The sequence below is a fragment of the Rhipicephalus sanguineus genome, chromosome 10 (assembly GCF_013339695.2).
Source record: "Rhipicephalus sanguineus isolate Rsan-2018 chromosome 10, BIME_Rsan_1.4, whole genome shotgun sequence".
Taxonomy (NCBI): domain Eukaryota; kingdom Metazoa; phylum Arthropoda; class Arachnida; order Ixodida; family Ixodidae; genus Rhipicephalus; species Rhipicephalus sanguineus.
The window spans coordinates 144044100-144064682 of NC_051185.1; the positions used below are offsets into that span (position 1 = coordinate 144044100).

At 45.1% G+C, this 20583-nt stretch overlaps 1 protein-coding gene and 1 long non-coding RNA gene across 2 annotated transcripts in view; both read right to left on the reverse strand.

Annotated features, from left to right (window-relative positions):
* LOC119406793 (zinc finger protein 37 homolog) overlaps positions 1–20583 on the reverse strand; it is a 104257-nt gene that overhangs the window by 20876 nt on the left and 62798 nt on the right. The window lies entirely within an intron of this gene.
* Positions 1128–20350, reverse strand: LOC119372538 (uncharacterized). The gene is made up of 4 exons (XR_005179562.2): positions 20190–20350; positions 9592–9688; positions 4156–4221; positions 1128–2202 (listed from the first exon to the last, which is right to left on the reverse strand). It is a non-coding gene; the product is annotated as an uncharacterized LOC119372538 (long non-coding RNA).

Consider the following 20583-nt stretch of genomic DNA (forward strand, 5'->3'; position numbering starts at 1 on the left):
CCAGCTTCAGGCAGTACAGAGGGCCCGTGAACGAGCGGAGAGGCATGGCCTCTCTATTCCGACGTGGGACTAGCCAACGGCTGGGCGGGGACCTACTTGTTGGCCCGCTGCCTCGCCTCTCAGGACCACAATAAAGTTGTTTGTCTGTCTGTCCATGGTGCTAAACGCCGTGTGCGACAGTTATCTATGATAAACTTTTTCTCGGGTCAAAGCAAACCGCTGTTGTGTTTTCTAAGGCAATTAAACTTCTGACAGGACTAAAAGCAACATTCTTTCAAGAAAGAAAGCGGTATGTGTGTACCCATAAGTGCAACAAATAAATCCTAGTGTCCAGTATACTGGACGTGCTTCTTCCGTGAAAACCATTGCCCTTACCATCTTTTTTTTATTTTTACATGGTTTTCAATGGCCTCTCAACTAGAAAAGAACATTAACAAATTTTCTTTTGCCCTACAAAAAAATCGGAATGGAAAGGGATATGGTGGAGGAAAACTGCATAATTAAAAATCTTCGACAAACTAAAACATGATGTTTCAGGTACATCTATTGATCAAACACACACATGCTGTTAGAACAGTCATGCTATAAAAATATCCCATGACTACTAAGCCAAGTGGTGCTACGCCATCAAAAGCCCCAACAGGGATCAGCTTTGGACTGTCCGGGAGCACACGATGCGGTGGTCAGGCTTAGCCTCCCCGTCCCAATGCGGCAGGAGCCCACTACACGCTTGTCGCGTTTTTCAGGACTATTAATAAAGTTTGACCAACCAACCAACACGAGCATATGTGTGAGACTCAGTGTCACACCGTTTTCATGTAGTAAAGCTTGCAATGTATGTCAAGTGAATGCTGCACTTCGATAAGAGTGAAAAAAAAAATATGTAGTTTCGCTCGATGTAAACAATAACTATAATAAGTGAACATGTGGGTAGAACATTTATGTGCAGGAGAATTGCAGGCTGGATTAAGGCAACCATGAGTACAAGTGGTGCCACAGCTCAGGCAGCAGAAAACATGCTCAAATGCCTGACTGCAAACACAAGAAAAAAAATAAGACATTTATTCATAAACATCACCCATTTTTTTATTTATTTGTCATATACATTACATGACATAGCCAGATACACTAGAGAGGGGACTAGTACAAAAATATGGTAAAAACACAGTAATTAATATGAGCAAAACACAATATTGCAACATAAAAAATGCTTCTTGCAATGTCAGCTGCTGTGTTATTAAAAACAGACAGAAAAGGCAGAAAAATCCTGGTTATACAATCTTTGTAAATTTCACAAAACAGCTCTTATCAGTTTTGAAGGCAGCTTGTTTTTTTTCTTTTTCATGTGCGAGAGGAAAAAAGACTGGGAAAAATGCTTTGTGTTAAATACATACAGGAGGACATGATGATGGCAGACAGCCGTTACTCATCTTGTTCCCTATGATGATGCCCATCTTGCACACGATGCATGATTGCCACTGTTGTTTTATCGTCCCACACCACAATTTCACAAACGGAGGCAGCATACCAACATTAAAAAGATACCACTTTCCATTTGGGTACAGCTTATCCTGATGGAGCTTAAAAGTATCAAAAGCCTGGCTTTTACGAAAATAAAAAATCTTCTCCCGACAACATGCACGTGGCAGGCAAAAACCCTTCGCTTAGTCATGCTCTTTCGTTTAAAACGGGTTCCACATAGAAGAAACTTCTTTTAGCTTTACAGCAACTGAACTATTGACTGACATTTATTTGGCGCAGAGACGCATTTGATGGCCCACTTGATTAGATTGAAAAAGAAGCCTTCAGAAACCAAGTTACAACTTGCAGGTATCTTTTGTTCAGTTTGTTGCCAAGCTTTCTTGGTCATTGGACCAAAACTGATCAAATTACCGTGACGTAATTGGTCTTGTTATTTAGTTCAGGTGCAACACTTCATACGTAGTGCTAGACTCTTGAAGTGGTTTCCAGATTATTGTGAACTCCTTGCATTTGTCTAGTGTGTTTGTTCTTCATTCAAGCACTTCTATTCTTTTGTCTATGCAACTAATTTTAGCATATATGCTTTTCTGCCCAATCTTAAAGCATTTTAATATTTGAGCTTCAAACTTGATACATGAAAAGAACGGGTATGCACATCCTTGATCAAGTTGAACAGCCTCTTTATTTCTTTGTGGGGGTCATCAGAGAGGGAAACGATATCTGGAAAAGATTCAAAATGAGTATTATGACCGGGGTTAGCATCAATATCACTGAAACATAATGGCATAAAAGTCATAGAAGCAATCACATGTCTCGCTAACCCCTGTGGGCACAAGCATTCGCATGTCTTGCTAACACCTGTGGGCATGCGACCAGCAGACATAGGGAGCCCTTAGTCTATAAAAATGAACAGGCACCAACCTGCAACACGACAGCTATACCGGTAGCGCTGCTCATGTACCCGATGAAGTTGACAAGTGCAAATTAAGTAGTGTATTGAAGTTCCTGACCTTTACTCGAACACTGCCAATGTCGCTCAAGTCGAGTGAATGAGTTCGTCAGGTGAGGGTGCATCCAAGAAAGCTACGCCGTCAATATTGTTAGGAATCGGCAATGGACCTTTTTCCAAACAAGCAGTGTCCTGCTTTCCCCTGATGGTGCAGTTTAGTTCAGCCAGCAAAATATTATCCATTGGAATATGAAAGTGTCGTGTGGAATAGCACATTTTTTCCAAATTTCTTGCCTACCGTTTGGAATGATCGGTTGGGACACGCTAGTGTGCATACTGTTAATTCTTTGAAAAGCATTTTAAAAGGATTTTGCAGTCTTCAGCTTGTGGCAGCAGCACAAGAAGGGTGGCCAACGAGTCTGTTATCTCGAAGGCTATACCTTACCGCCACAAAAACGCCAAAGTAGGCATAGCAAGGAGCACTGATTTTTGGGCTAGTTGGTTTTCCATCACCGATCACTTAAGCGCGCGCAAACAAGGACAAAGGGAGGTGACGACAACACAAGCGCTTACTTCCAACTGACATTTATTTATGAAAATCCATAATATGAACTTTTTTTCATGACGTCACAAAATCATACTGCTGACATTACGTGAACGTGCTGAGAAACTGTTTCTTTTGACGACAAGATAATGGATAATAGGCATAGCACTCAAACTCCGTGCACTGACTGCTGTGCAGCCTTTTTCTTTACAAATAAAACAATTAACCAGGCCCATAGCCAGGAATTATTTTCGGGGGGGCCCACTTGCTGAAGGCCTCGACTATTTGAGAAAAATGCCTATTTTCATTATTTTCAGTAAAACACCCCCCTCAAGAACATTTCGAGGGGGGGGAAGGGCCTAGGGCACCCCCCCCCCCTGGCTACGGGCCTGCAGTTAACTGTATCTAGTATAATATTGAAGGATTCAAAACATGATATGCAAATCTTATGCAAATTTTGCCATTTCTTTCAAAAATTTGATAATCTGCATGGAGGTAAAATATCGCCTTCGAAATTGGATTCGAGAACTGGTTCGGGGTTTTGCAAAGCACCGACGCAGGCCAATTTCCAGTGTGCTCTTGAAAAACTGGCCATGTAACAACGCCAAGTGCTAATTCAGAAGGTCATAATGATAATCTGGGAACTTTCTGCAATATTTGAGCACTAATGCAGCCGCAGAAAGCGCAAAATTCATCTTTAAATAATATGCAGAGCCAAACCTATGTATTTATCACTTGTGAGGAGTGAAATACTTATGGTTGAAGCAAGCCGAAGTTTCACTTACAAGAAGAACATTACTGTAGGCTTCAGAACTCGCATAGTAGAAATGTACTACACAGTATTCCACTACTAATTTTTTGTGATAGACGAAATAAATGACAAGTTTAAACACAGAAGTTGTCGAAAATTTAGCTGATTAATTTAATTAGTCCACTCTGCTACATGTGACAGTATATTTATTAAATAAGAACTGAGACAACAGAGTTAAACGTGACTTGCATGTACTAAAATCAATGTACATAGCCAGTATTTGATACTCATCTGCGGCCATGCGAGAATCAATCAAAATGGAATGAAAGCAGCTCACAAACACTGATGCGGTTAATGTTACAACTCTGCTGAATATATTTGGCGCTTGAAGTGTTCTGAAGTTTACACATGAGGAAAACGAACATTCACCTTTAATAGTCACTGGGGTGAGGTGGCACCTCAACTTCCATAGCCACGCGTGACAAGACACGAGAGCTGCAACAGGGCAAAAACATTGCAATACTACACTTTGATAACTGCCAAGAGTACTACGACATGCAATATGTTCAGAGTACTGCTGAACTAAAGCACTAACTTGGTGGCTAGCAAGTGACAGACTTGAAACATACTTATGTTTCACTGCGGCAATGGCTCTTTAGAGCGGAACTGAAAACAGTGAAACCTAGTCAAGTCGTACCTAAAAATCAAGTCAAGTCATACCTGACATCACCCGAACCACAGCACAAGTCATGCTGAGTTGAGCTAAATTCTAAAGACTGTATGCACTTGGCATGAAAATTTGCATCGTTTGTTTTTTGGCTTAACTTGTGGCATGTCCTTCGGGAACTTTTTTTTAGTGTTGCTATGAAGCTTTCACAGCAGCAGCCATAATGCAAGTACCTATAAGGAGTTACAACTTCGATGGATATTTCCGACAAAAACAGTGGCAACTAAGGCAAAGAACGCATCAGAAGAATGACACGTGATTCTATGGCCACTGAAGTCCAGTTGACCTCTGCTGCGAGAAATGAAATGAAAGTTATGATAAATTAATATTTGGTACATGCAGTAGTCTTACATTCACTCTCTCTCTTTAGGGATGTACAGCATGACAGTACTTAAAGCACAGGCTCGACAGTCCACTCGCGAGCGCATGCATGCAACAACATCTTGACCAATTTTTCTGGCTGCTTGTTGAATAAACAGACAAATTATTCCTGCCACATTCAAAACGGCTATGAGAAGATGTCGGAAGATAGCTTGATTTACGATATTTACACTAGAACGATGAAGAGGCCACAACAAAAATGGCGAACCAAAAACAACTTGTCTAATTCTTCCTCAACAGCAAAGTGAGTGGCTCAAAACACAACTCTTAGGTTCAGAAAGCACCAACTCAATGCGCCCAAACAAGTTCAGTGCAGACAATGATCAGCGCTTGTAAATAATGTCCGTGCAGGGTTGAGTCAATTTAGAAAAAAGTGATAGTGCTTCAGGCAGGGTTGAGTCAGTTTAGATGAGGACAATAGTCCGATTTCATAGGTCATGTCGGAAAAATGGCGGCATACAAATATGGGCTGATGTAAGGGAACAGCAGCTTTTTGGAAAACCCAACATGGCATGCTGGTGACCAAAGAAGGAGAAGAGATCCAGGAAGAAAGTGGGTGTTTCTGTGATGGCTATCATAATGAGATTTTTGGTCCACTTGCAACTCGAAAGTACGCAACATGACGTGTGGTTGGCACAGGCAACAGCCTATTAAGCATACTCAGTAAGTGGGCACACAGAAGCAGGCATCGACGTGTCCATAGGCAACGTTTGATTTCAGCCAAATAACAGAAAGATGCAAATAACCAGGTGTCTTGTGCCATGACGTGTTATGCAAACGTCAAAAAAGGCAATGCAGTATCTCAATCTTGGTGGTAGTGTAGATGGAAAGAAACATGAACATGCAGCATCTACGTTCTCTGCTGTTTTTCACTTATTTTCAAGCGGTTGTAACCTGCATGGTGATAAAAAGCCACTAGAGTCATCTATGATACAATCAAGAACCGTCTAGCATCTTTTCATTGCCACCAAGGTCAGAGCACGATAAAAGCAGTGCGCCGCGTTGTTTGCGTTTTTTTCCAACCCCCCTGTACATTTCCAGCATGTCAGTAATGATTCGGTTCAGCCGTTCTTTCAAGCCATTCGTCTGTGGATGGTATGCTGAGGTTAGTTTGCGTTGGGTTGGGCAAGACTTCAGAATGTCATTGACGACCTTGAAAATAAAATGTCTGCCACAGTTGGTTAAGAGCTGCCACCGTGCTTCATGTTGAATGATGACGTTGTGGAGCAAGAAGTATGCAACGTCGGTCACACAGCTAAACGGAAGTGCATGAGTAGTTGCAAATTGCGTCGTATAGTCTGTGGCAACGGCAATCCATCCATCTTCTGACGCAGACGTAGAAAACGGGCCAAGTAAGTTAAGGTGGACTCAATAAACGGCTCTTGTGGAAAGTCAAGTGACTTGAGACAGCCAGCAGGTGGGAGTGTTGGCATGATTGACGCAGCGCTAAAGACGAAGACAAAAGGAACACAGAGTGCACAGGACGAGTGCTGCGCTCATAGGCAACTATGACCCAAACCCGAGACATGCAAGCATTCCAACTAGCCCAACGTTCCATTCTACAGGAGTGTTGGCTTCTTCCAGTGCTTAAGAAGGTCCCGTGAGGTCACGTAAGGACGCACCAACCGGTACATTCCTGGCTAGTAAAACCCATGTATTACAGGATCGTAGGTGCTGGAAACTCCCAAGGTGTTCCGCTCTTGGCTCACCTTGACACTGGGCTACACAATCAAACACAAGTGTGCCGGAATCACAAGCAAGAGGTCAGGACCATCAGGCAGCAAACTGCGACTAAGATAGGTGCCATCGCGCAGCACAGAGAGATGAAGGGAGTAATCGGGAGTCGGTGACTTGAGGCAGTCAATGATGTTGCGCAGGGTTGGGTCACAGCATTGCTCGACAATGTTGAGTTCAGATATGGCAAGCACACATGAAATAGTATCACTCAGCACAGGCTCTGGTCGATCTACTATGGGGTATCGGGAAAGGAAGTTGGCATCCCGATGCAAGAGGTCAGACTCGTAGACTGCTGCATATCAGTGCTCTTGAAGTTGCAATGCCCAACGAACAAGCCGACCAGTACAATCCTTCAGGAGAAGATAACCACTGAAAACACTGAAAGGCCTACCCTACAGATATAAATGAAATTTCACTATGACCCAAACCCGAGACAGGCACTCTTTCTCTGCGATCAAACGATTCTGCAGGCGTGAAAAGGTGACAATCGACTATCTTCTGCATGGTACGTGGGATGAGACGATGATGCCTGACAATAGCACAATGGCAGGAATGGCATTGTGCACAATGGCATTGTGCACAGTGGCATTGTGCATAATGGCACAATGACAATGGCAGGAAATATGGCCTACCCCATTGCAGTTTGAACATATTGGCCTGTCATCACATGCGCGCCACTAGTTCGGATCACGGTATCTAGGATAGGTAGGTTGTGGGCAGTATGATTGAACAAGGCTGACCACAGGACGACTTAGGGCACAGATTGGCTGAATGCCTATGTCTGAATTCTTCACCCACGACAGCTTGTAATAGTAATTGTTGGGGATTAACGTCTCAAAACCACAATATAATTATAAGAGACGCCTGTGGAGGGCTACAGAAACTTGGACCACATGGGTTCTTTAACGTGCACCTAAATCTAAGTACACGGGCCTCGAGCATTTTCGCCTTTATCGAAAACGCGGCCGCGACAGCAGGGATTCGATTTCACGACCTGCAAGGTGAGCAGTCGAGCACCACAACCACTAGACAACCGTGGCTGGTATCCACGACAGCTTGAGTTAGCGATACTGTTGAATGGGGCTCTTCGTAATGCGCTTGTAGAGCAGATGGAGATGCTGCTTCGATCTCATGCTGCACAAGGCACAGGAAGTTTTTGGTACTGGGCAGGCCGACCTCACACGATGACGTGGCAGTGGTGTTAGGAAGCCGCACAAACTGTTGCGTGACTGGACAGTTCTTTGCTTCTTCGAAGCATTGGCACTTTCTTATGTCATCAACATTGGAACAGCCTTTGTACACAAGTAAATTAAAGGCATCATCGGCGATGCCCTTGAGAATGTTGCAGACTGTCAGCTGCAGGCATCTGGTTGTCGACCTTCTGGAACAAAGGTAGTACATCCTGGAAGTGCATAATGTATGGTTCCGTAAAGGTTTGTGCACGGCACAAAAGTTCCTTCTAGGCTGTTTACTGGCATCGATTTGCTTCCTGAAAAGGTCTTTCATTTTCCATTTGCAGGTGTCCCAACTGGTCATTTCCTCCTGGGGTGCATGGAACCACACACGGGCCGTTCCCCTGAGGTAGTAAATGATGTTAGACAGCATAAGCGCACAGTCCCACAGGTTGCTCTTGCTGGCCCGCTTGTACTCGGCCAGCCAATCTTCAACATCCACGCCATAAGTTCCACAGAAAGTACCAGGATAATGGAGATGATCACGACAACCTGGCTAGGTTGAGAAGAGGAAGCCGAGGCTGAACCCGCAGGCCGGTCAGTCGACATGAACGAATGGCCCATAAGGTGACCGCAGCTGAAGTTCTGTGATGTGCTTGAGATGCACCCCACACTTCCAGCAAAGATATTACGGGAAGATGTCAGATGACATGTTTCTTTACAATATTTACACTACGATGGTGAAGGAAGGCTAAAAGGGCAACGGCGAACTAGGAACAACTTTTCCTCTGCCTCCTCTTCATCAAGGTGAATGGCTCATAATATTCTGCATATCTGCTTGTTTAGACTTTAAATTAAGTAGTATTCTCAATCACAGTCCAAATTATTAAGGCAAAAGCCTTAAGTGCCTATCAGACGCTGGCCTTGAAAACAGGGTGCGCGGTACAAAATCCTACGACTTAATAAAAATCGGATAAAAATCAGAGTTTGAGCTGAAATTGAATAAAGGCACTTTGCGAGGCAGTCAAGTGTTCTACCACTGAGCCGTGACAGTGCTTGAAATTGCCTTGGAAATAGACCCTATACAGGCGTCATGTTGGGGGAGGAGTAATGTTGACAGACGTAATATTGGGCAGAAGCATGGAATCTCGCCAGGCATCGCACTATGTGAATTGCATAACCAGTGAGTGGATTAAAGCTTCCCAGCCATTACAAAGGGTTCAGAATAATTCATCACAATCATCACGGTCAGCCACAGTATCAACAAAGTTTGTAACTATGCAGATGCTCATGTTGCCTTACAGATGCATGGTAGATACTTGCTAAAGCCTGCACACCTTTAAAAAGAAGACACAAAGGCAAATAAGCTCACATGAGGCATACAAAAAGTCAATTTAATGCAAAACATAAATACAGGGCCCTTCAATAGTTCCTAGACCACGCTGCTATAGGAATACATGGGATAGTGGCCTGGGCAACTTTTGACAGACCCTGTACTTGTTCATTGCGGCTCATATGTCTTACATGTGTGCCACCGCACTTTTGCTTTCTTATTACAGGAGTGTAACCCCTACCGAATTTTTGGTCAGAAATAGTGTACTGTGCACTGTGAGTACATTTCATCGAACATGTAGTCAAAGCAGCGCTTCTTTGTTTAGACTTAAATTTATTTGAATCATTTTCTGGCCCCCTTGGGAGTCCACAAGTTTATGTGGCAGCATTACTGTCCTGCCATAATGTTTGTAGGTTCTCTTATCGTGTTTGTAGAATTTCATACGGTTGATCATTGTATACATAGCTTTAAAGCACGAAAGTACTCCACAGCTACCTTCTTTTAGCACAACGTACCGTCTCTTGCAGCATGCTGGGGCGTACCGTAAATGGTCTGCTATGAGATGGTGCACCTCACTTTCCGTAGCCCTAGGGTACGACTTCTGAAGAGCCGCTGAAATAGATTTTAATGGCATATGTTAATGAGTAAAAAATATAAAATGTATGCATGCTCACAAAGGGCTGGGAGAGCGTCTGCTCTGCTTGTGTCATGATGCTGAACTGGCCTTCGATGATAAACAGGAAAACATAATATCCCTACAAGGTGTATTGCACATTCCTGTTAGCTGATTTGAAAGCTGCAAATTCATTATCAGTGCCTGTCCTCCAGTTATTTCGTAGAAAACCAAATTCCTGCATGTAAATAAATTGTTTACACAATGTGGCTTTTGCTGAAAGCCCTTGCATGCTCCAGTCAGACCTGGATTTTTAGGGGCGAAGCTCCTTATAGCGGCACCCGTTCGTCCCTCGTAGCGTAGTATGTAACCAGTCTTACGCTTTGACCTGCAAGGTGGTCCCGGTGGGAGATTTTTCCTGTGCGTTGTTGAACAATAAAAAATTCGCAGCGTTAGCTAAAAGCCGACTTCTTCTGTCTCTCATTCCCATTAGCAGCCATTCTTTACCTCCACGGTAGTGCCTGGTGAGATTTCTCCTGTGCGTGATTAAACAATAAAAATTTTGTTCAGAACGCCGTTGATTGATGAAATAAACCAACAAAAGACACCAGATGTTTTGTAAAAGCAAAACGAAAGAACGCCAGATGTTTCTAAAGCAAAACGAAAAGACGCCAGCTGCTTAACGAAAGACGCCAGATGTTTTCTAAGCAATGGTTTTCTAAACAATGAAAATTCACAGCGTACATGTAAAATTAAAGTGCGCTGCAAGTCATCATAACTCATCGAACCTTTAGTATAAACGCGCCCGATCTCACGTCGGTGATGATGTACTGGACAGAATTCACGGAAGATTCACGGTTTACTGATGAACCTCCGCAGCTTCGCCCACTCATCATCATTCACTCCGTGGATATGCTGTGATTTTTTTATTTTACTTTAGTGCACACAGTGCATGCTTAGACACACGTAAATGATTTCACATCTTGACGTAATCCCCCGCTACAGTGACATGCTTATCTTAGTTTTTTGAAGTGCACAGATGTTAGCAGCATAGAAAAATTAATTACATTTCTCCTTCCACTGCAGTCACGCAAGGACAGCCTGCTTTATATTAGCAGTGTTACATTAGCAAGTTGTGCCCTCACATAAACTATTTCAGCGGTCCAAAGAAATTATAGTCTCTTTGGCTTAGCTTGGAACAACCTAAGTGGCACTTCCTCCCACCCAAGCCCACACAAAGCACACGTTGACTGGTGATCCGCATTCTAGTGTGCAGTCGCCTGGATGAAAAGAATGCCCATGGAAATTAAGACATGCTATTCCTTTCCGAGTACAGTACTTAGACATTCGACAATCTCATTGGTAATGCTCACTGTTGAAGGGCCAGTAAACAGGCTCCCACTTTTTTTTTTTTGAGATCTGCCAAACAAGCTCACCAATTCGTGCAGAAAGCCGTGACGATCACATTTTAGGAATGTCACAGTGCTACGTGCCGCACAGACGCTCCATTTCGAAAAAACATTCCCGCGCCCCTCTCCAGCGCCTGTCCAATCCCCCTCGTATGTGCAGTGACGTAAACTTTCCCATGGGCAACTTTACATGGCCACCGACTATGTCGATTGGTGCTCTGCACCATGAAATGGCACCTTGGTCCTGTGGTTATGCGGTTTTGGCCGCGCATTTACCGCACTTCTTCACCGCACCGCTGGGTGACCCTAGCGCTGCTCTGACTCAAGCGACACGTGGAGGAAGCCTCGCACGGTCGTTGGCTGCGTGTCGACGAGGTAATCACTGACATCGTATCATGTTGCCGAAGTTGGCGTAGAAACGACAACGGGCTATGCCTATCCCTCTTCAGTGCTGAGGAGGGTGGGAACGCTGAGCGAGAAACCGAAACCAGCCAAAGCGGGTTGTTTTATGCCCTGTAACTTTCTTATTACAGCACTTGTTTGCAAAATTCTTGCGGCAGCATGTTCACATCGTACAAGTGCACAGTTATTGCTTCATCACACATTTTGGACCGCGGGGTTGTTTACTGGCCCATTAAAGGGGCCCTGCAACACTTTTTCAAGTAGCTATGGAATGGCTTCACTAGAGGAGCTTATTGCCTCACGAATCGAATGCCGCAAAAAATTTTTAGAACCGTCCAGTACGAGTGGAGTTACAAAGATTTGTTGCACGCTGTAACTGCTTTCTCTCTTCTCTCGCCCCAACGAATGCGCTGGAAGCTAAGCAGGGGGGGGATGGCACGGGGGAAGAAGGTACGTCACACACGCCTCCAGACCTTGAGCACATTTTCTTTTTTTTTTTCTTCGAATGCCTGGCGTACTTTCAGCGCAATCGCGAGCCTGCGGGCGAGTGGCGGCCTTTTGCAGCGGCCGCAGTAACTACTTAGCGCGCCACGTTCAAATCAGCCAATGGCGTGGAACCTGCCTGTGACGCCGTAAGCATAATTTTTTTGTCGAGAGAAGAGGAAGCGCTCTTTAGTTGACTTTGCGAATTTATTGTAAATCCCAGGCCGCGTGCTGCGCTGTAATGTTTGGCTTGTGTGTTCTCGGGGGCCTCGACTACCGATCGGCAGCGTTTTCTTACCATGCTGAAAAAGTCTTGCAGGGCTCATTTAATGGGCTTAGTAGCGGAAATAAAATCGAGACATGCAACGTTAGCTCTATAAAACGTTTTGCTCTAGTTTCACTGCAGGCAAGCTATCTAGTACAGCATTATCTTCCACTAATGTCCATTGATCAGGAAGCTTCTGCACCACTCAAATAGCTGAACCTATAAAATCTGTTGCCAAGCTCTTTGAGACATAAATTTTCCCTTCTACAAGTCAAACTGAATCTACTCGTCTCACACAATATGGGAGTTCTACACCAAGCCACGTGCGGCGCAGTCTGCATATAATTTATTTGACACTGATAGCCCTCAGTAGAACACATATCAATAGTTCGCACTAATGAGAGGTCTGGCATTTGTTTACTTGCAATAATTAAATGCTGGATGCTCAAGAGATCAGCCATTCAGTTGGAACTTGGGTTTTCTTTCTGCTACTCTGCTTAAGCCATACTTGTAGCAACCATCAGTCGCTCCCTTTTCTCGCTCCTTCAAGCCAAGTGCAAATCAATATCAAGTGCATTCTCTTGGCAATGCAAGAGGAAATTTCCCCAACTTTTTAGTCGGCCGGTCCTTCCGTTTTCAGGGTCGTTATATTTCAACGTAACTCTCCCTTTGTACCAAGGCAACAACACCAACGCTGAAGTGCCTTTCTCACCCCACTCAGCGAGACATGTTTTTACTCATCTTGCGCCTTGCCGTCGATGTCGCTCGCTACGTAAGGACATGCCGAGACTGTCAGCGACGCAAGACACTGCCGACAAGACCAGCAGGCTTTCTTCAACCAAAGCAGTGAGAAGTTCTTTATCAGAACGCCGTTTCACAAGAACTCAAATGACGCCTGGAGACGCCTCTGATACTTGCGCATTTCGACGAATACGCCGATACAGAAATTCACACCGACACAACAGCGTAGGACTAGGCGCCATCCTTGTGCAGAGGACTGACGTTATCAGTTATGCTAGCCGGTCGCTATCCAAGGCAGAATCCAACTATTCCACAACAGAAAAGGAGTGCCTTGCCATCATCTGGGTATGTCAAAGTTCCGCCCCTACTTCTACAGCAGACTAGTGATGCAGAACTATCGATGGTACTATCGATACTATCGATAGCTGAGTCACTATCGAACTATCGATGGTAAAAGATACTATCGATAGTGCTATCGATAGTAAGCACTATCGATAGTTTAAAATCAACAGCGCGAACTCATTGCAGAATAAATTTGGTTTCCCGCATGCGTGGTACATAGTGGAGCCGGAGGAGCAGGTTTAAGGGCAAGAAAGTTGACATTCTTGTGTTCTTCACCAGAGTGCTTCGCTGGCACATGGTCATAAAGTCAGACTCTTCAGCTGTAGCGGAAAGGAACCGTTACATGGGGTGGAACTGTGCGGCTTCAGGTTTATATTGCATTTGATGTCTTCAAAATAAAAAAATTATCAAGAACTAAGTTTGTTCATTGTAAGATGTAACTGGTTGCTTTTAAATATTAACTTATTGATGGACATATGCCGCCATTTTCACTGCTCAAATAATTTCTCTCGCCAAAAATTTGCTCATAAATTAAGCGAAGCTGATAGTAGGCTATCGCGAATATTTTGGCAATTTGGCCAGCCAGCAACAACATTGTTATTCGCACCACTATGGATAGTTTGTCACGTGGTTGTGACGGCGAAGAATGCTGCAGCAAGACTGGGAAATACGAAGCTCTCTATTTGGTCGAACTTCTGCCCAGGAAATCAAAACTCGGAATACAAGCGATACACGCTGCGCACTGATTGCGGCGAGAACAGTCGCCGGCCGTCGAGTAATCTGATAATCGGTGGAAGGCTTCGTCTTTTATACATCAGTCATCAAACCTTCCAGCGTTATCGCTGGTGCTCGCGTAGCCTCTCGAATAAACTTGAATATTCGCGTCCGGCGCGTAATCTTAAAATGTCAAACAATCGCGCAGCTTCTCAAACAATGCGGTGTAGTCTGCGTCAAACGCTAACAGTCTGTGGGTGAAACCCAAATACATCAAAACAAAGCAAGTAACACGCGTGGTAGTAATATCGCTAGTAATATTACCGATGGTACTATCGATTCGACTATCGATAGTTTATCGATAGTAGTACTATCGATAGTTTGTTTACACTATCGATAGTTTCAAAGAAACTATCGATACTATCGATAGTCAATTTACCGATAGTTCTGCATCACTACAGCAGACCCTTCAAAGTTGTGAGCGACTACCACGCCTTGTGTTGGCCAGCTAACTTGAAGGGCCCTTCAGGTCGTCTTGTAACATGGAGTCTCAGACTTCGAGAAATCTACATTACCGTCGTTTACAAGTCTGGACAAAAGCACTCTTGATGCCAACTGCTTGTCTCACGCCCCCGTCGACCCACTACCAAAGGACGACGAGGATGATGACTGCTTCTTGGGAACCATGAATGCCGACGACTTCGCTGAATGACCGCGAGCCGTCCCGGAACTCGGGGGCCTTGTGGAATACGTTGACGGCAGGACAGCCGTGGTTCCGAAGGCATTCAAGCGAGGACTGCCGTCGTTTCTTTCTTTTTGCGAAACGGCGTTCACATAAAGAAGAATTTCTCGCCACTTCGAGCCAACTACCTTCTTGTGGTACCTTCAGCATTGGGACCAGAAGTCCTCCAGGCCCTACACGACAACCTGGGGTGCTATTTTGTAAGCGTTCTGTCACAGAACAGAGGCGGGACCGAACGAAAGAACAAGAGGAAGCAAGCAGCCAATAGCTAGCTAAGGAATTTGAAAATGTTTTCAGCGCACGAAAAAATATGAAATCGTTATAGCTGAACATTAATATTGTCTGACATTTTTTTCAAAGCTTTAAACTGAAGAACGTGATTACTTTAGCAATTTATTTGTGTTAGCATCTTGATATAGCGCTAAGTAAAGCCCCTTGATGTTGGAAAGTAGCGGCGCTCCTTTATCCACGCCGCCTCGTCCTCGCCGCGCCATCAACCTCCTCTTTCTTCACCCTCTCTTTTGCGGAGCCGGTGCATCTGCAACGCTGAATGGCTGCGACGCGCGATACCTCCCAGTCAGGTGACCCTGACGTCACGAGAAGCGAGCGCAAGCAAACTTCGCACGCTTTCAGTTGCTCACGCACGCCATGAACCCTACAGGCGTCAACCTTCCAGGCGTGTGTGTAGGGGTGTGCAGGTTTATGCGTGCTTGTATGTGTGCGTGTGTGCCTGCGTTTGTATGTGCGTGTACACACGTGTTAACGTGTGAGTGCACGTGCGTGTGTTTGTGCGTGTACGAACGTATGTGTGCGCCTGCACGTGTGTGCATTTGTGTGTATTCGCGCGCGTGTATGTATGTGCATGTGTGCCTGTATCACGTGTGGATGTATGTGCATGTGTGCATGTATCACATGTGCATGCGCTTGTGCATGTATGTGCGTGCATGTTTGTATCGCTGTGTATGTGCGTGTGCGTCTGTATCACGTGTGTATGTATGTGCCTGCGTGTCCGTATCGCACGTGTGTGTATATGTGCTTGCGTGTCTGCATCACGTGTGTATGTATGTATGTGCATGCATGTCTGTATCGCGTCCGCATGTATGTGCATGCACGTCTGTATCACTTCTGTATGCGCGTGTATATGTATGTATGTGCGTGCTTGCGTGTCTGCATCGCGTGTGTATGCGCATGTGTATGTAAGTGCGTGCGTGTCTGTTCGCATGTGCACGCACGTGTGTCAGTATCACGTGTGTATGTGCGTGTGTGTATGTATGTGCGCACCTATATTGCGTGTGTATGTGTGTGCATGCCTGTATCGCATGCATATGATCGTGTGTATCTATGTGCGTGCGTGTCTGTATCGCATGTGTATGAGCGTGTGTGTGTGCCTGCTTACCTGTATCGTGTGCGTGTGTGACAGTGGCACTGACACAAAAAGGCTTCAGGCCCACAATTTAAGTAAACCACCACATTCCTTCTCAGCTGCCTTCTTTGAGCTCATCTAGACCACAATTATGAAAATATTCTAGCCTATACTTTATGCTGGTTACATTATATGCGCTTAATACACCTCCGCGTTACGGAAAGCCGAGGAGGCGACGGAGAGGTAAACCGCTCAGCTGCCAGTTAGTATACTCATTTTTTTTTTTTCGAAGCGCTTATTTGTATTTTATCGAAGCGTCTTAAAAATATATTTGTCACTTTGTTCTATCGGAAGCCCATTTTCGTCATGACTATTACTTAAGAGACAGGTTCTCATTTAATGCTTCAAGGGGCTGATGAAACAAGCGCGTGCAGTGATTCTGATGCGGCTGCAGCGAGCCAGTGGAGGGTTCAGCGTGCCGTGCGCAGCGCGGCGGCCAGGGGAGGGGAGAAATCGGAGAAGAATTGAGGAGGAAAACGCGAGCGCTGAGGAGAGTGTCGCTACTTTCTACATCAAGGGGCTTTAGCACTAAGTGGTGTCACAGTTTCGAGAGACGATCGATAGTGGCGCTGGCTACCACGCTGTTCCAAGTAATGTTTCTGGTATTTGTCCACTTGTAGTAATATTTCAACAGCGCGAGCATTCAAACCGTCATTCAGACGAAAGTGCCGCCAGAACTCCTCTTCAGTCATCACCTCAAACGCACCTTCTACCTCGGGGCTCCATTTCTGTGTGATTGCAGCAGCCACGCAAGCGACACGAAATGGCATGAACGAGAACGGAGACGCCATTTTCGCAAACTGTGGCAAAAGGGAGATGGCTGAATACCAGTCAGCGCGTGAAGCCGCTCCTCCTCTCCCCAACCCACGCACATACATTTCGATCCAATCCAAGTCGTCCAGAGACTGTTTTGTATCCATTTTTGTCGACAGAACAGGGAGAGGAGGTCGATGGAACGAGGTCTCCAGCCGTTCTGTGGCTGTCACGTGACCGTTCTATGGCTTTTCCAGTCTATTTTCACGTCTTGGACCGTTAAACAATGCATATTGAATTTGAATCGAGCCTAGATCAATCCCATGTAGCTCACAGAATGCTCCGCCTCCGTTTTGTGACAGAACGCTTACAAAATAGCACCCCTGACAGCCGCACACCTCCATGTTTCCCGCACACTCACAAGAATACAGCAAAAGTAGTACTACTGGCCGCACCTTGCAGCCAACATCATGCCGAGACTGTCAGCAACGCAAGGCACCGCTGACAAGACCAGCAAGCTTTCTTCAGCCAATCGAACCACCTGGCTGACCATTCCAGCAAATCGGGGTGGACCTACTGTGCTGTTCCCAGTGCCAACTTGTTGAAATAAATGAATTGTCATAGCTACCGACTACCTCACCTGCTACGCCAAAACAAGGGCCCTGTTTAAAGGCAGTGCCACCGAGGTAGCCAAGTTCTTCGTTGAGAGGTCATTCATCATGGCACCCCAGAGGTTCTCATCACTGACAGAGGTACAGCCTTTATTGCTGACCTAACTCAGGCGATTCTGAGATACAGCGAGACAAGTCACCGCCGCACAACCGCCTACCACCCACAGACTAATGGCCTCATGGACTAATGGCCTCACCAAGCGTCTAAATAAGACCATCGCCGACATGCTGGCCATGTACGTCGACGTCCAAGACATGGGATGACATCCTTTCGTACGTGACCTTCACATGCAACACGGTCGTGCAAGAAACAACGCAGATGACGCCATACAATTGGTCTTGTGGAAAGAACCCGGCAACAACGCTCAATGCCGTGCTACCGAACGTCACCATCTACCTTCAGCGCGCTGAAGAGCCAGACAGCTCGCCTGTCTGCGCATCAAGAACCAGCAAAATGATGACAGCCATCACTACAATCTCTGACGACGTCACATGGAATACGAATACCATCCCGGCAACTGTGTTTGGGTCTGGACGCCGATACTTCGGGCCATACAAGGTGCTTCGACATCTCGGCGCTCTAGGCTACGAGGTCATAACGGATGGCATTACAAACTCTCAGCGACGCCGCGCGCGACCTGAAGTCATCCATGTGGTGCGTCTTAAGCTGTTTCATGCTCGTTAGCGAACTTGAGGACTGTAATTTCCACTTTATTATTGTACTTTATTTGTTTATACACTTTTTTTCACCCTTCCATGTTTTGTCACGAGCATCGGGACGATGCTTTTTCAGAGGGGGGGCACGCCAGATGGGCTTCTTTTGCTATTTTTATGTAACTGGTCCATTACACGTATGATCACTGTCTTGCGCAAACCGCACTCAAATGTCTGGAAACCTTCCGGATTATTTCAGAATCTTCCGTTAGGCTTGAGCGCAAAAACGCGCACAATTGTGTTTATTCTAGAACTAGCGCGACCAGAACCGATAAGACTGTAATGTTCGATGCAGCATGTATAAATGAAGACACGCCTAACTACAGATCAGATTACTCAACGACTGATGGTTTGCTTGCCGCTATCAGTGTACAGCTTGAATTGCTTGTACTTTGTCCCTTTCATTTTCTGGGCACAGGTTCGCCCAAATGAAGAGTTTTCGTCTTGAACACGCTGATTGCTGCCTTCTTCAAAGTCACGACCACGTGACAGTATCTAAATCGCAGTAGACTCTCTGCTCTCAGTGTGTCAATACACATGCTCCTTGTCCTTGCTAAGCCAAGTTTCCATTACTGTGGACCTTATTATCACATTTGCAGGCTTGAAACAAATAACTATACAGGGTCCTGACCAAGCATACATATACCACCTGTAAATGTTTTAGGTTTTGCTTAAAGGTGTCATGAAGCACCCCTTGGGCTGATTGAAAAAACACATCCTGCGGAAAGCTGACACGGCTATGAACTGCTCTGCCAAATATTACAGTCGTGCGCGCCGTGTAATGGCCACAAGCGGAGCGCGAAGTTGCCGTTTCCCCAGGCACCCTCTTTTCAAACAGAGGCCGGTTCTCACTCTCGTCGGTGGGCGGGGCGTCTGTCCGCTGTACGTCGCAAGAGACATAGCATGCTATTGGCCGATAGCCGATGTAAATCGAGAGCGGCGTTCGGATCAGATGCGCTTCTTGCCGCGGGGTGCCGCCACTTGCCGGCGCCGCACTCCTCAGTACACGGTAGCCGCACTCGCGCAAGCGAATCACAGCGGGAGAGCGATCGCGTTTCATGACGCGCGCTGGCGTAACTTCTTTCCCCCATGCCATCCCTCCCTGTCTAGCTTCCAGTGCGCTCGTCGGCACGAGAAAAGAGAGAAAGCGCTGGGAGCGTGCGCCAAACCCCCGTAACTCCGCTGATTCTTGATGGATTCGAGAAATTTTTGCGGCAATCGATTCGGGAGGCAGTACACTCCGATACTGAGGCCATTAGATCATTACTTGGCAAAAGTGGTTCATGACCCCTTTAAATTAAGATGCATGCAACAGAAAGCACAAGACTACTAAATTATTAAATGAAAGAGATTTTAGCTATAACACTATGTAGCCTTTATTATTTCTGAATTTAGAGAATTCAAGTTAAGCAGTAATGAATATTATTCATCTGAAATCCTGAAATCAGCAGTACATATTTAGAAAAATATTTGTTCAAAAATCCTGCTTTTTGGACAGCCTGGCATTTCACAGCTGTAGGCAGCTTTAAGCTGGCTGACGTATTCTGTAGAACACAATTGACACCATAAACACAGCTATATTCTAGAGCTTTCGTGTTTATAATTACCACATTTCAATTCTGCAACTCTTAAAAAGTCTAATGTATCTAATCATTATTAGATAGCAATCATTTAGATAAAATATACTTGTGATTTCCAACATATCCAGTTTATTCATGCAATCTCATACACCAACAAATGTTATTTTTTTTCGTGCCCACATAAAACAAAATGCGCAGCATAGCTATAGTTATATGGCTTACTACCTAACTTTGCAAGTGCTGTACAATGTTTATACATACCAATGATGACAGAGAGAAGCCTCAGTTCTCTGAAGGCCTTCTTCCCTTTGCGACCTGTAAAGCAGTATTTCTCTGCAAGAGTGTAAGCCATGCACCTTTTCATGATGTTCTTCACTGTGTCTTTGAGACATGAGCCCCCGATGAGTCCCAAGTGATGGATCTAAAATATGTTACAATGAGGTTTTACTATTCCACAGGACTACAAAAAAAAAAAAAAGAAAAGTGCAGTTAAGAAAAGCTATCATGGAGTGTTCAACTTTTTCATAGCATATTATTTCAAAAATAAAGAAAGAACACTTGCCAAGACTTTTCTGTTGTCCTCGTTTGTAAGCAGATCGTCCAAAGAAGACACTGCAACATCTGTTGATAAAGGAAGAAGTGCGCACATTTCTTC